At 48.2% G+C, this 13,978-nt stretch overlaps 1 protein-coding gene across 2 annotated transcripts in view; it reads right to left on the bottom strand.

Moving 5' to 3' along the window:
* PLS3 (plastin 3) overlaps window positions 1–8,017 on the bottom strand; it is a 56,532-nt gene extending 48,515 nt beyond the window's left edge. Inside the window, exon 1 of one of the 2 annotated variants that reach the window (XM_090058919.1) lies at window positions 7,890–8,017. The gene's annotated coding sequence lies outside the window, so the exon portion shown is untranslated. Of the gene's footprint in view, window positions 1–7,754; window positions 7,782–7,889 lie in introns of those variants that run through there. The other variant, XM_090058918.1, reaches the window with a different exon arrangement.
* Between the last annotated feature and the right edge of the window lie 5,961 nt (window positions 8,018–13,978).

Below are 13,978 nucleotides of genomic sequence, written 5' to 3'. Positions count from 1 at the left end.
CACAAAGCTGCAAAGCAAGTTGTTGAGCTGATCATCATCCAGTTGGATTTGACTTCAAAAATGCCTTTGCCATTGTACCCTTGACTTCCCCCCGCAAAGTACTCACACAAGCGTTGCTTCCTTCAGTGCATTGACTCATCCCATTTATCCAGGCCCAAAGGCTGTGCACGCCACTGCTAGCTTGCTCAGGGTTAAGCGTCGTCGTAACACGTTCACAGCCGGAAGACTGTTTCTACAAGGCAGTCATGCATTCAGCCTCCGGAAGAGTGGTGCAAAACAGCAGGCACTTCTACTGCCTCCTTCTCCTAAATGATTTGTGCGTAGTTATTTCACTTCACTGCACATATGACCCAGCTCATCTGGACAACGGCATCGTTAAGAAAACAGAGTCGGTCCTTCTTTCGTACACAGGAGTAAAGCAAGCAGAGCAGAAACAAGGCTTAGGGCTAGAAATGGCACAGTATTACTCAGGGGTCATTCAGTGGAGGAAAAGCTTTAAACAACAAGTCCATGTTAAATCCAAATACACTGCTGGTACGCTCGATCCCACACCAAGCCTTTCTTACTAGACACACTGCAGTCTCGAAGGCCACTTGCGGTATCTTTGTTAACACAGACTATTCCCATAATAAGAAATGAAAGAACTGCCAGCGTGTCAGAGACGGGCACCCTCCGGCACCTCCACAGACAGTGACCGCTCTGTACACTCACGAGCTTCCTCCTACACCCATTTAGTGAGGACCAGGAGGGAGGGAAATGCTGGACAGATTGTGCCTGGCTGAGGAACAGGCTGAAAAATCAACTTAAATAGTCGGCCACATCCCTAGCCTCTCACTGGCATTAAAAGCATCAACTGCACTCCTTAGCGTTATGCCCACAAAAGCGCGACATCTGCAAAGATGCTGAAGCATCCTCTACTATCGCTGCAAAGCTGCAGGTTACTTGCATGGACCCACAAAAACTGTCTGTCATTTTATAGGAGCCAGGAAGTCTAGAGAGGAGGCAGGAGAGAAAGCACGTGGGCTGGACAGATACAAGAGGAGAGCAGTGTTCAGCTCTGATGAGCTAACACTTCCCTCTTTTCACCCCCCCCCCGGTAAAGATTGCCTTCACATGGGAATCAGCCACCATAAACTGATAAGCCCCTGGATTTCTCCCACATTGTTGTTTCCCAACTAATTAGCATGCTGTACTTTACCCCTTATTGCAAAATAAATTGCTATAGTATTTTGATGGTGAAAGCAGAAGCCAGGCAGGCGGTGGAGCAAAACCAGTGATTCTCAACCGACCACAGTGCCATGGCCCCCCAGGGTGCCTCGAGACCCTGCCAAGGGTGCACAGTTAGGTGTGCAAACATGACTTGCAAGGTATACCAGAGATTTCAAACAGGAATTCAGTGTTAAACGCATGCTGAACTGTTGTGGCCTCAGTTCTTTTGCAGGAGAAGAATTGCCCTAGTATTTTTCTGTTGTCTGGAAAAGGGGGAAAACAGGGCTGGCATTTTCCAAGGGGCGCCTTCAAGCTAACAATGGGTGCCTTGAGGCTAAAGAGTACCACTGAGTTAAGCAAGTAATTCCCTCCTCCAGGAAAGCTCCACACATTTAATAAGTGGGAGGGCTACATGCACAAAACAGCCGCCCTCCATGTTCCCATGCAGAAAGGATGGCGGGGGAGGCTGGATTCACCAACCAAGCAGTAAGCGAGCAGCAGATGTGAAACCTCCAGATACCCCAATATTAGCATCCTCAACAGGTTGTAGGTGGGGGCTCGAAACTGTTGTTCTAGCTCCCCATAAAATAATACTCTCTACACAGTTCAGGATTCAGGGCCAAAGATGCCTGGATTTATAGAAGGAGAAAAAGCAATGGCTAGGACAGGAAAAGGAGCTGACCCTCTAAAGCAAAATGCAACCTAACAACATAATGTCTTGACTCTCATCAACAAAAGACGGACTAGCAAGTCATTTTAAAAGCCTGCTCTACAATTTTTAGTCCTCTGGGTACACCTATCTACCCACTCACTGCTGGTTTTGAAACAACTCTCTGATCTGACTCCCAAAAGGCAAGAGCCACAGGTATCTGAAGCCCGGCAGATCACCAGGGCTGATATATAAGATACAGCACAGTCCAACATTTCAGACTTTACAGTCAAGTCACGTAACTGAACGCAACATTTCTCTATTTGATTGGAAAGGTGAGCTCGTACTTCTTATGGGCACTACAATGCTCTTTACTATACAGAGACTCCATCCTGTTGTAGGACATACGTAGTCTATCCATGTTGTCTGGCACACTGGGGTTGGAGGGCTGTGGCCTGGCCAGCCCAGGAAACATGACAGAAGCAAGGTTCTCTGGCATTAACTTATATCGGACCAACTGCATAGCCAGGAGAAATGTTGGACAAACTTTCGGACACCAAGTGTCTTTTTTCAGGCTGCTTTGTGCCCAAAGGCTATCTAACACCTCTCCTGCCTTTATAGTTGGTTTACTAATAAAATAAAATAAAAACCTTGCTTCTATATATATAAAAACCTGAAAACTGTGTATGATCAAAGATGTGTAATAAGTTAATTGGTAAGTGACATAGATAAGGGAAGGTCTGATAGTAGGGGTATGTGCTTTGAGGGGAAGGTCCAGGGTGTCAGCCTTTGCACTACACTAATTTAAATTTAAGCTACATCAAGCTTAAAATTTAAAGCTGCTCATTTAAAAACACCGAAGAGTTGCAGTCATGCTCTGGGGACTTCCACAGACCTCTCCTTAGGCGATGGAAGAGAGGTTTTGGTACACTTGAAAGGAGAGCCTTCAAGACATAAAGGTACAAAATAAATATTAACCCCTTCAACTGTGTACCATGACTTTGGGTAGCCTGCAAAATACCTAAGCTGGAGCTGACAACTGTGAGTAAATATTAACAGAACTAGATCAGTCTTTGCCCTCACATCATGAATGTCCTCCCTTTCTCTCCGGCATTCCGGGGATTTGCCTGTGAACAGCTGTTTCGGGTAGCAGAGGCCAGGTGCACGTGTGGAGGGGGAAGAAAGAAATTGCTCTTCCCCAGCTGAGCGATGGAACACAAACCACATTTACACCCTCATTAGTGCACAGTAGTTACTGCACGTTTAATTCAGTACTTGCTTAATGAAGTACTAAGTAAATGCGTAGTAGTTAGAGTGACTGTGCAGTAGCACCACAAACGCCTTTTTAGTGACGCTGCTGTACAGTAGCCTAATAATGCTGTGCAGCAGCATATTAGCACTGTCATATAGTGATTCGCTACTGCACATTAAGCATCTTGTGTAGACACGGCAGAAGAGCGACATATCAGGTCAGACCAAAGGTCTACTTTTCCCCATGTCCTGTCTCTGGCAAGATAAGAAATGAGGTGTGTGTACATGGGCCATCTTGCCAGACCCCTAAAAGCCAGTCACCAGTTAGTCCCATCAGGGACTACTCAACACAACAGTTGGGTCAGCAACAGGTAAACATAATGAATGTAACTCATCTTCTGTACATCCAGCTAACGACTTCTTGAGCTCACTGCCCCCAAAAACCTGCTGTGGTGCTCACTTATACATGGCTATCATGGTTTGGCACCCCAGCACAGCCATTGCTCCAAATTACTCTGTTCCCAGTATTTCCAGAGCAACGGTGTGCATCACATGAAGCAGCAATCAAGTTAGCTTTGCTTGCTGCCAGGTTCAGCAAAACTGCCTTGGGTCGCAAAACACCCACGGCCCAAGTGGGCCGCTTCCCCAGGTTGTCCCAGCTCAGGATCAAGTGAGTCTTGGGCCCCTAAGGGAACAAGCTGAGAAAAGCACAAGATGGCCAGGAAACGCTAGCCGCACTGAACTCTTCTCAGACGCAGAAACTCTCATTGGACCACAGTTTATTTCGAAAGGCCTAGGAGCATTGAGTCCTTTTATTGCCTGCCTGCCTATATTTAAAAGGAGTTTGCAATAGTTATACAGACCTCCATCCCTGCACCCCTCTCCATACTCGGCTCTGCTAGTGAAGACTTTGCCATCCACTCTTTAGCAGATGGCTGTCCGACCTGCTCTGAAGCCCATGCGCTCCTCCGGTTTGTCTCGAAGTTTGCTGTAATTGGTAGGGTCAGCCACCCGAATTCACGAGAGTCATTTGAGAGAGATGCTGAGACTGACCCCTTAAAAACACAACCAATGCATATATGTACACACGCATATGCACTTCCATGTATATGAATACGTACAGCACACGCACACATGTATATAAATACCTTATAGCTCACACACACACACACTTCCATGTATATGGATACCTACAGCTCAAGCCGCGGCTCCAGTCTCCACTCAGGCTCCTCTCCGATGTCCCATGGCACCCACTGCCCCTCTGGGAAAAGCTATTCCAGGTGAAGTGCAGCTCTCGAGCTCTGATGGAGCCTAAGGATGAGCTAAGGACAGAGAAATGTGCATGTGCAAGCTTCACACTTCACCTCCATCCTCTGGCCTGAGCAGACTTCCATCACAGCACCCAAGAGACTCGACAGGACAAGCTATGACCACTGCTCAGCAAGTTTGAGCCCCAGCCTTGGCAGACACTACAAACTATGTGCTGAGTACACACACGTGGCATTTCCTGCCTGTATGCTGCAACAGCTTCTTGTACAAATTTTGCCTTTATTTAAAGAAAAGGCCTTAAAAGGTTCCAAAACCCAGATGCAGACTCAGGGTTTTCCATTAGAAAAACCATCAGGGAAAGTAGCATTAAAATAGGAGGGCATAAGCAGCCCTGACACATGCTCCTCAACCATTTTCCTAGGTGATCAAAGGAAAGTGAGTCACTCAGTCACCAGGACAAGGGCTGAACTGGTACCTGCCCCAGATGTCAGCTCTCATCACATTTCCAGAATCCTACCACTGTCTGGATGCAAAGGCAGGAAATGCGGAGGGAGCCCAAAGCAACGCACGAGCCCAAGGAGCAGAGAAACGATGTAAGGTGGGGGAAAGGGTCCTGCCCTTTTGAGGAATCAAAACTCACGGGGGCTGCACACTCACTCAGAGTCCAGGGGACCCCACACCCTTGGCAAATGATCTCTTATATGAGGAAGGGTCCTCAGGTCACCTGATAAAGCCAGCCCCTGTGCACTGCGAAGTGCCTCCAGGTTCAGCTTTGCTCCTAGAAGAGGGAAGACCAAAGCAGGGAAATGCCAGCGGCTTCAGGTGTGTCCCCAAACCCCCATCAGCATCAAAGCTGCTGTTCAACACCAGCACATCCCTTCTTGGCTCATCTCCTTGCTTCTGGAGACCCAAGCGTAGCCAAGCCCGGCGCTTTGAACCAGCACAAAGTGCCATCCCCAGGTGACTCGACTCTGTGCGAGCGCACGAGCAGCGAATTTAGGGTAGTCTGATGTCGTGCCACTTGCACCACGCCACCCCACTCTGCCAGGTCTCTGGACTGGATTTTTCCATAGGCTGACAATGCCATCTTTTTATGCAAAGTTCAGCCACGAGCGGGTCAACACATGCAAACAAATGTTGATAACTTTGCTTATGAAGTAATCCTCTCCTCAAATGTGAACAGATGCCTGGCTAAATATTTGGAAAGTAGAAGGCAGAGAAACCCTGTTATTCATTGCTACAGCTAAGCACACAGGGAAATGAGAGGCTTTTGTATTACCCCAATGCACGGAAATCGCCAGTAACAAGAAGGTAAACCATTTGTATCGCCCACCGACTGGCAACAAAATCATTCAGGAAGTTGGCTCTCTAGCTGACCTAAAGCTCGGCGAATTTCGAACCTATTTCAACTTAGCTCTGGTCTCGTGTCAACTGGCTTGTAAACCTGGAGTCAGCCGGAGAAGTTTCCAAATACCTCCCAGTTTTCACTTAATTAAAAACGACTCTCTTTTCAAGCTAATCTTTACGGTGATAACAGAAAGATGCCTCAAACCCAGCTCCATGCATGCAATTGTGTAGCAGTGTTTGCAGTGCAAATGCTAACATCGCAGCTGTTCCCGACACTTGCTTGAGCAAAGAAAACTTCTTTGTTACTTAGGTTTAACTTTTCACTTATTGTAAATCCTGGGTTAGGACTTGTTAGTCAGATGTTTAAATAACTGACACTGATCCTGAATGCAACTCCCTAAGAAATGTCTTTGATTTTTTTGGTTGCCAATATAGCAAAGCCCTCAATATTTCCCTTTCAGGGAAATGTAAAGTTTAAAATCAAGAGGCAAAATACTAATTTAGACACACCAGCGCTTCTGTTGATTTGGGTGGAAAAGTGTGATAAAAAGGGAATAACTTGCAGCTAAAGGGAACCAGATCTGACAATAAGGGCTGGCTGGAGTGGGCAGGAAGGTAATAATCAATGCATTAGCACATACCCCCCAGGGAGTTTCTCTCACCCCCTCCCCACTGCTGTACCCAGCTCCTTGCGATGACATTTTTGAAAGCATTTGAAAACTTGCCTGACTTTATCCCAAGTGCACAGTTGGTCCAGGAACAGATATCGCCATAAGAAATCACATTACTGTTCCTTTTCACCACACATGCAAGACACTCGTGCCACAACACTGCGAACGTCGCCCAAACCCCGAGACAAAAGCACTTCACGTGCCGAGACCTTTGGATCTAGCAGCCTATGTTGCCGAGCTCCCCATCTTGGCACCGAAATGTGCCCGGGGACACACAAAGGGACTGGGATCTTCTAGAGCACAGCCGGAGCCTGGACCTGCTCCTGTCCCGCGGGCACGTCGTGTCTTGGAAAAGGGCCGCACCTCTCTCTGGAGACGCAGAGACTCCTCTTTGGGGAACCATCATTTATACGAGCGTGCTTCCGCTTTTAAAAGCCACAAAAGCCTGTTTACGCCAACAAGTCAGCCATCGCCCCTGATCAGCGCTCCGGCCTTGGCGCGCAGTTTTAGTTTCCACATTAGCCCATTTAAATTGGCGCAACAGTCTACACGGATCTATTTTAAGTCCCAACGTCTTTTTTTTTTAGCCTGGGCTGAAAATACCACCTCTGTCTTTTCTCAGCTCCATAACCTGTGCTTATGAAGCATTTAACGAAGCGCCAGGCTACATAAAACACTTGCCCGTGACTTGCAGAGACGGCGTGGCATTTTTTGAACAGCTTTACAACTCCACGCAGGAACCATCTCAATTGACGAGATCCCAGGGGGCGAGACAGACAATCGTATCACTCGTTAGAGACCCAAGTCTGATATAATCAATGGGAAATGCAATCAGGGACGCTTCAAGCCTGCCCTTTTGTGCCTCGATTTAAAAAAGAGACGTCAAACTTCCTCCTCTGCCTCGTGCTACAACCCACAGGTGGGGGGGGGGGCAGTGGCACACCTGTGCAGCTTTTCCTTGCACAAGTAACCGGAGAGGAGTAGTGACCGCGAACAGGTTTATCTCCGCAGCTGCCTGCAAGCGGCGGCACCATTTGCCGGGCCCTCCCGCAGCTGCGGCGGGCGACACGCGGCCCGGGCCGGGCGGCGATGGGCACCTGTGGGCGCAGGAGGCTCCCCGCGTCCGCTCCAGCCCAGCTGCCCGGCGGCGCCGGGCCCTCGCCCCGCCGCTCTCCCCGGGCCGGGCGCTCCTCGCAGGGCTGAGGGAGGCCCCGGGGCTGCTTCTCCATGAGGGGAAGGCGGGTTGTGGCCCGCGGACAAAGGACGCGACCGCCCCGCCCAAGGGCCCCGGCCACCGCAGCCGGCGGCGGCCGCCCCCCCACCCCCGGGGCCGGCCCCCGCCGCCCCGCGCCGCTCACCCGCCGCCGCCGCCGCCGCCGCCGCGCCGCTCGCCCCGCCCCGCCCCGCCACACCACACGAGCGCACACTCCCTGCCCCGAGCACACGCGCCGGGGCACGCGCCCTCCACGCTCGCTCTCTGCACGCGGACTTGCCCCAGTCCCTCCGAGGCCCCTTGTGCCGGCCGTGCGGAGCCCCCGGCCCGGCCCCTCCTCACGGCGGAGGCCTTCATCCGCCCCGCGGGCCCCTGGGCCCAGCCGGCTGTCCCGCGCGTTGATCCGCCCGGGCCTGGCCGCAGCCTTGGGAGCCGGGAAGGGCTTCGCGGCTCCTTGCTGCCACCGCCGGCCCTGTGCAACGGTCGCTGCTGAGGTACGAGGCGCTGAGCCCCCATGCAGCTAGCCCAGGCCCGGCCCCGGCCGCCACAGGCATCGGGCCTTCGCCGCGCCCCTGTGACGCCAGCATCGCGCCAGCCGGGGTTGGCGCTCCGTCTAAACCCGCGGCTAGCCTTCCTGCTGGGCGCCGGCTGCTCCTGGTCGTGGAGCTCCGGTCTCACAGCCCTGCCGGCTGTTTTGAGCTCGTTCCTGTGACGGCCGATCTGCCTTTGCTTCCGTCGGGAGCAGGATCCTCCAGCCCTCGGCTGTTAGCCAAACTTCCAGTTTCTTTTTCACTGGAGGAAAATAGGTGCTGTTTTGTAGGGGACGATGCCCCTCACCAGCTGCACCCTCCTTTGCAAAGTCCTGGATCCACCCATGATGCAGGCAGAACACAACACAATTTTTTTCCCCCAGGTAAAAAGAAACTGGAAGCTTTACTTGTCCCCCTGGGGCTGCAGGCTGGGTGATTCGGATGGAAGCAAAAGCAAAGGGAATGAGTTCAAAACAGCCTGCAGGGCTGTGAAATAGGAGGATCCCTGGAGAAAAGTGCTTATCCCGAGGTAAACTGGCCGTCTGTGTGTGATACACCGCGCTAAGGCTTTTCCCTGGGATAGCCCAGCCTCCTGGGAGCCCGTTTTGCAGGACAAGCTGTGCGTGCCAGGCCTGGCCCCTCTTCCCCTGTCCTGGGATTCGAGTCGCATCAGTGACGATGGCCTCAAACACCAGGAGAACTTTTACAATCGTTTCTCCTGGTGCTGGTGCCCAAAAGCTTGCAATTGAAGAGATTTTTTTGCAAAAATGTAGCTGGTCTAATGCGAGATATCACCTCCGTAGCGATGAAGCGCATGCCTGGACACAGCTCTGCACGGCTGCCGGGGAAGGAAAGGGGTGCCGTGGGAGTGTGCCCGCACAGGGGCCTTTGTGCAAACTGGGAATTCCCTGAGAGGGACAATGGATGCACGGCGGCGACTGGTTTTATGGAAGCGGGTCCAGGTTTAGGACACAGATGAGGGGCTACACAAGACCACTCCTTTCACCCATCCTCTTTGAGCGTTGCTCCGGTTCCCAGCACTCTTTAGCCAAGCTGCAGCTGAGTTTTGCAAAGCAACAGTGCACGTCCCATGGTTGTTAACCTTTTCATCACCATCCTTCGTAATTTAAGCTTAGGCAAAATATTACAGTCACTTTACAAACCTGAGAAAGAGGGAGGATGCGCTAACATTATAATAAAATTCCCTCGCTCTCCTTTAAACATCAAGTCGGTGTAGCAGCCTGTTTTGCTAGAGATGCTCGGTGATCTCCGCTACAATAAACAGGCGAGGGCCTCGTTCTCTAAGTGTCAGGGAGGCTGCACCTTTCTAAATATAAAATCCCTCATAGGCACGCCTGCTGACTCCAGAATGATGAGTCCTTGTATGAATTATTTACAGAAAAGACTGTCATTCTGATCATTATGGGATAAAGCAAAACTATTTTTACTGTCAAAATGTCAGGGAAAATATTTCATCGTGAGATTAATTTTCTAAGGCTGCGAATAAGAAGAGCTGATAGACTAGTCCCGGGCGAGGGGACTGATCCAGTTCACAATGGGAGCTGCTTCATCATGTTAATAGGAGCAGACTTCATGACAAGAATTAGATTCTCTTCTTCCAGCCTTTTTATTTTCATTATATGGTTGAATTTTTCATTACAAATCTGATCCTTTTGCATATTCATCACTTTATTAGATTAGTTCATATGGAGCTCAGGGTAATAAGGTTACACTGATTTAATGGATCAACTCAATTTTGCACTCTACAATGGTATTGCTATGTTCATACTAGGCAAAGGTTTTCCTTTCATAGTATATTTTATAGCATAATACTAACACGATAGAGCCCTGCACCTTATCAAGCTTGTTCAGTATCTTTTAGCAAAAAAAAAAAAAAAAATTTTAAATCTCAAGTCGCAATATGAAAGAGCCAAAGATGAAGTATCATTTTCATAGATATGGACCGTTCAGAGAATTGCAGAGAACAAGTTTCTATGTCATGCCTTTTGTGCAGCCTAGTGCAATTAAACAAGCACCCCTTTGTTCTCTAAATGAGAGGGCAAAGTTTATGACATATTTCACATTCACCAGTAGCCCCCTTTTTCTGGGCATTTCTCCTATGTCCTCAGGCGGCAAAGAAGTTAATCTGCAGGATGTGAATCCATTCATTCAGCTACAGCTGCTGATTAGCATCCCGATTGCAATGATGATATCCAGTCGAAGGTACTTTAAGATATATCCCATGGAATGACCATAATGAGGTGCGATGACAAAATATATCCTGAAGTGGGTCTTTAGATAGTCTTCCTCCAGCAAGTGCTAAGCTGAGCAGTCTTAGATGGTAATTTCTGTTCAAAGTATTAGATATTAGGAAAAACTTTCTCACTAGGAGGGTAGTAAAGTTTTGGATCAGGCTACTCAGGGAAGTTATGGGCTCTCCATCCTTGGAGGTTTTTAAGTCCTGGGTAGACAAAGCCTTGGCTGGGATGATGTAGTTGGGGCTGGTCCTGCTTGGAGCAGGGGGTTGGACTAGATATGACCTCCCGAGGTCCCTTCCAGCCCTCCTTGTCTATGAATCTATTAATTAAGCAAGAGGCAAGGATTTCTTAGCCTGATATCTTCTGTTGGACCAACTGCGTAGCTGGTTACAGCATCACTCTTACCTTACTGACGAATAAAGTATTTTAATGTATTTTCTTCTCTGCCTCTTGTAAAACACTTGACAGATCAATCTGATATACTGGGATAGAAAACAGGACAAGGAACAAACTTTTCCAAGATCATCTGACATCAGCTGGAGCAAATTCTAGGGTGTAAATTACATTTATAAAGCCAATGTACATGAATAAAGGGCATTTTGGCTAAAGTCATTGGGGAAAACCTTACAAAAAAGCACCATGGAAGTCTTACTGTCCATATGCAGGACAGACAGGGTGCGTCTCTTTAAAGAACTCGTTGGAGGGGTCACCAATTAGATAATTACCCAGAAGTTTGTTTAGGTTTTGAATTGGGACTTTCCACATAGCAAAGGCCTGTTCTGTGAGTAAAGGCTTTCAAACCTGATACTCGGTCCACCAGGCTACTGGTATTTCACTTGTTCCTTTTTATTACGTGATAAGGAAATGCTTGTTTAGAACAAAATATGCCTGTATAAACCCCTGATGCTGTAAACTGATAGTAGCAGGGGAATAGGCCATGTTTTACTTCTACGTGTTTAAACAGGGTTGTATTACTTTTCTTCTGCAGCGTGATGTGCAATGAGCAGAGGACAGAAGGCATGCTGGATCATCGGTTGGATTTTTGCATTGAACATTTTAGGATCGTGCATTTGCATATATCCACCGTGCACGCAGCCGGACAGACTAAGGGGGTCCATCTCTGCCATTGACTTCGGTGGCCCTTTAAGGCCCCTTCCCCTGTGCAGATTAGTGTGGCTGCATTTGAAATGATTTTTATGAATTCTAATTATGCCTTTTTAAGCATAAGCCTCTTAGCTGGCAGCTCGGTGATCTGCTATCCTGCGCTGCCCACTTATAAAAATCATGTCACCTTTACTCTTGCCTGCGTTACTGAATTATCCTCTAGTTGTGGCTAGTGGTGGTGTGACACGCTGTCTTCAGTAAGACACTACCAGTAATATGGTGAAATAAGATCAGGTAGTGAGGGTGAAGGAAAGAAGGGCCCTGTCTCTTTAATGGCAAATCAAACTGCTTTCAGGTTGACACTTCCAGCCAAGACGATTAACATGTAAAAGCATGCTGCTTAGGTTACAGAAAAGGAAAGCTGCCCTTCAGAGATATGCAAAGCCATCCTGGAGGCCCCGACTGGCACCCAGAGTTTTTACAATGTGCAAGAAAAACAAGAACAAAACTGACCTGAAACCAGTCAAATCCTGAGCGGACTGAGGAAGCAAAGGATGGGTTGTTCTTAAGAGCGACAGTAGCCAGCCTGGAGCGGGCAGCTGCTTAAATGAGGTCGATCGACACCTTTACAGGCTAACTAAATAAGATATATAGGGCACGTCTATATGAGGCGCCTAATGCCTATTGGGCTAATTCTACTGCGCATTAGCGCTGCTGGCAAAAACTGTGCTAATGTGCAGTAGATTAGTCCACTGAGCATTAAGCATCACAGAAAAGCATTCATTTGTGCTAATGCGCAGTAGTTTAGTCCAACGAGCATTAAACATCACAAAAAAGCATTAATGCATTACACAGTAGCACCGATTGTGGTGTGTTATGTTAGCACCTGTTATTATAGGTACTCAATGCAACGTAATTACGGCACCCACAGAGCATAAGCCACTCAAGTCAATGGCAAAATCCCCATTGCATTTAACAATTTAATAGGTTAGGACCCTTTTTTTAGATAATCCTTTTGTAGGGTTGGGTATTTGACCGGTCAAATAAAGTTCAGTCAATTGACTAGTCAAAAATTGTAAAAAATTGACAGTAGGTCCAAATGTTACACAGAAAAGGCAGATATTTTCCAGTAAGAAATGAGTTAAAAACAATTAAAAATCATATTTGTATCAAGAAAACTACAAAAAGTAGGGGTTTGGGGGTAAAATTGCTAGTCTTTGACCAGTCTAAATGCAGTCAATTGACCTGTAGAATAACAACATTTGACAGGTCAGTTGACTGGCTGGTCAACCTTGTTCTGCTGTTGCTGTTGTCAGTAATGACTTCTCCACAACTTTCCAAGACTCAAGCTAGTTCTTCTAAGAAGCTTCCTCCTAAATACAATAAAAAAACCCAGTACTAAGGTCATCAGATAAGCAAGCAATTCAAGTGGCTTGCTGCATAGGTCAGTGAATCTGATCTGGGCTTTCTTCTTTCTTTCCATAAAAGAAAGCACCTAAAAATCCAAGTAACGTTTAGAAGCTGCATTATTTGCTTCTGTTTTAGTATTTATTTGAACAATCCTGGGCACCTCTCTCCTTGAAAGCAACTTTTCAGAGCCTGGCCTAGCCAGCCTGACTCAGAGGAGCAATTCTTACCCACTCAGGTTATTCTGTTTCCATTAATGGGACTATTCACGTGAACATGGGTTACTTACAAATCAGTGAAATCAGTCCATGAGGCTGCCAGTTATTCTGGCTGGCCGCTGTCACAACCCAAGTCTTGCTGTCCTGGATGCTAGAAAGGATGACAGAAAAGTCAAGTCCGACTGGACCTCAGGAGGTCTGGTCCTGCCTGAGGCCAGATCATTCCTATCCAAACCACCCCCTACTAAACCCTTGTCTAATTTATTACTAAAGCTACACAGGCAATCATGTCACACAACCATGGGGCATAGGACCCTAACCTACTACAGGTGAAGCAAGCCAACATCCTGTGGCTAGAGAGCTTGTTAAAATATATTTGAGTGTCGTCTCCCATTACAGGGGAAGGCAACCCCCTCCCCTCCCCATCAGTACCAATCTGACCATAAGGAAAACTCCCTTTCTGACCCGAGCAGAGGGGCAAGACCCTCTAGCCAGGACCGTCTGGGTCTGCGTCCCAGCTGGAACGTTGTCCCAGCCCAGTCAAAATCCCCAGCCTGGGCTGCATCCAGCACCCAATCCTCTGAGGGGAAAAGCACCCCGAGACATAGCAACAGGAGAAAATATTCCGGCCCCATGTGGCAAGCAGCAAAGCACAGATGCCTGGGAAAAACCTGGAGTAAAGCTTAGACGTTGCTACTCTTAGATCCTCTTTGATCAATGTCAAGTCAAAGGGCAGGTCTCAGGACTCTTTGGCAGAACCAAATTATATTGTAAAACCACCAGCATCCTGCATTCGTTTTGCTTGTGCGAGATGGCACAAGGCATCTCAGTGGTGTAGGGTGACAGAAGGAG

This window comes from Crocodylus siamensis, chromosome 8, assembly GCF_052110815.1.
Source record: "Crocodylus siamensis isolate JL-2025a chromosome 8, ASM5211081v1, whole genome shotgun sequence".
Classification (NCBI taxonomy): Eukaryota; Metazoa; Chordata; order Crocodylia; family Crocodylidae; genus Crocodylus; species Crocodylus siamensis.
Note: the sequence above shows the minus strand (reverse complement) of the source record. Positions and strands in the feature narration are given on the sequence as shown.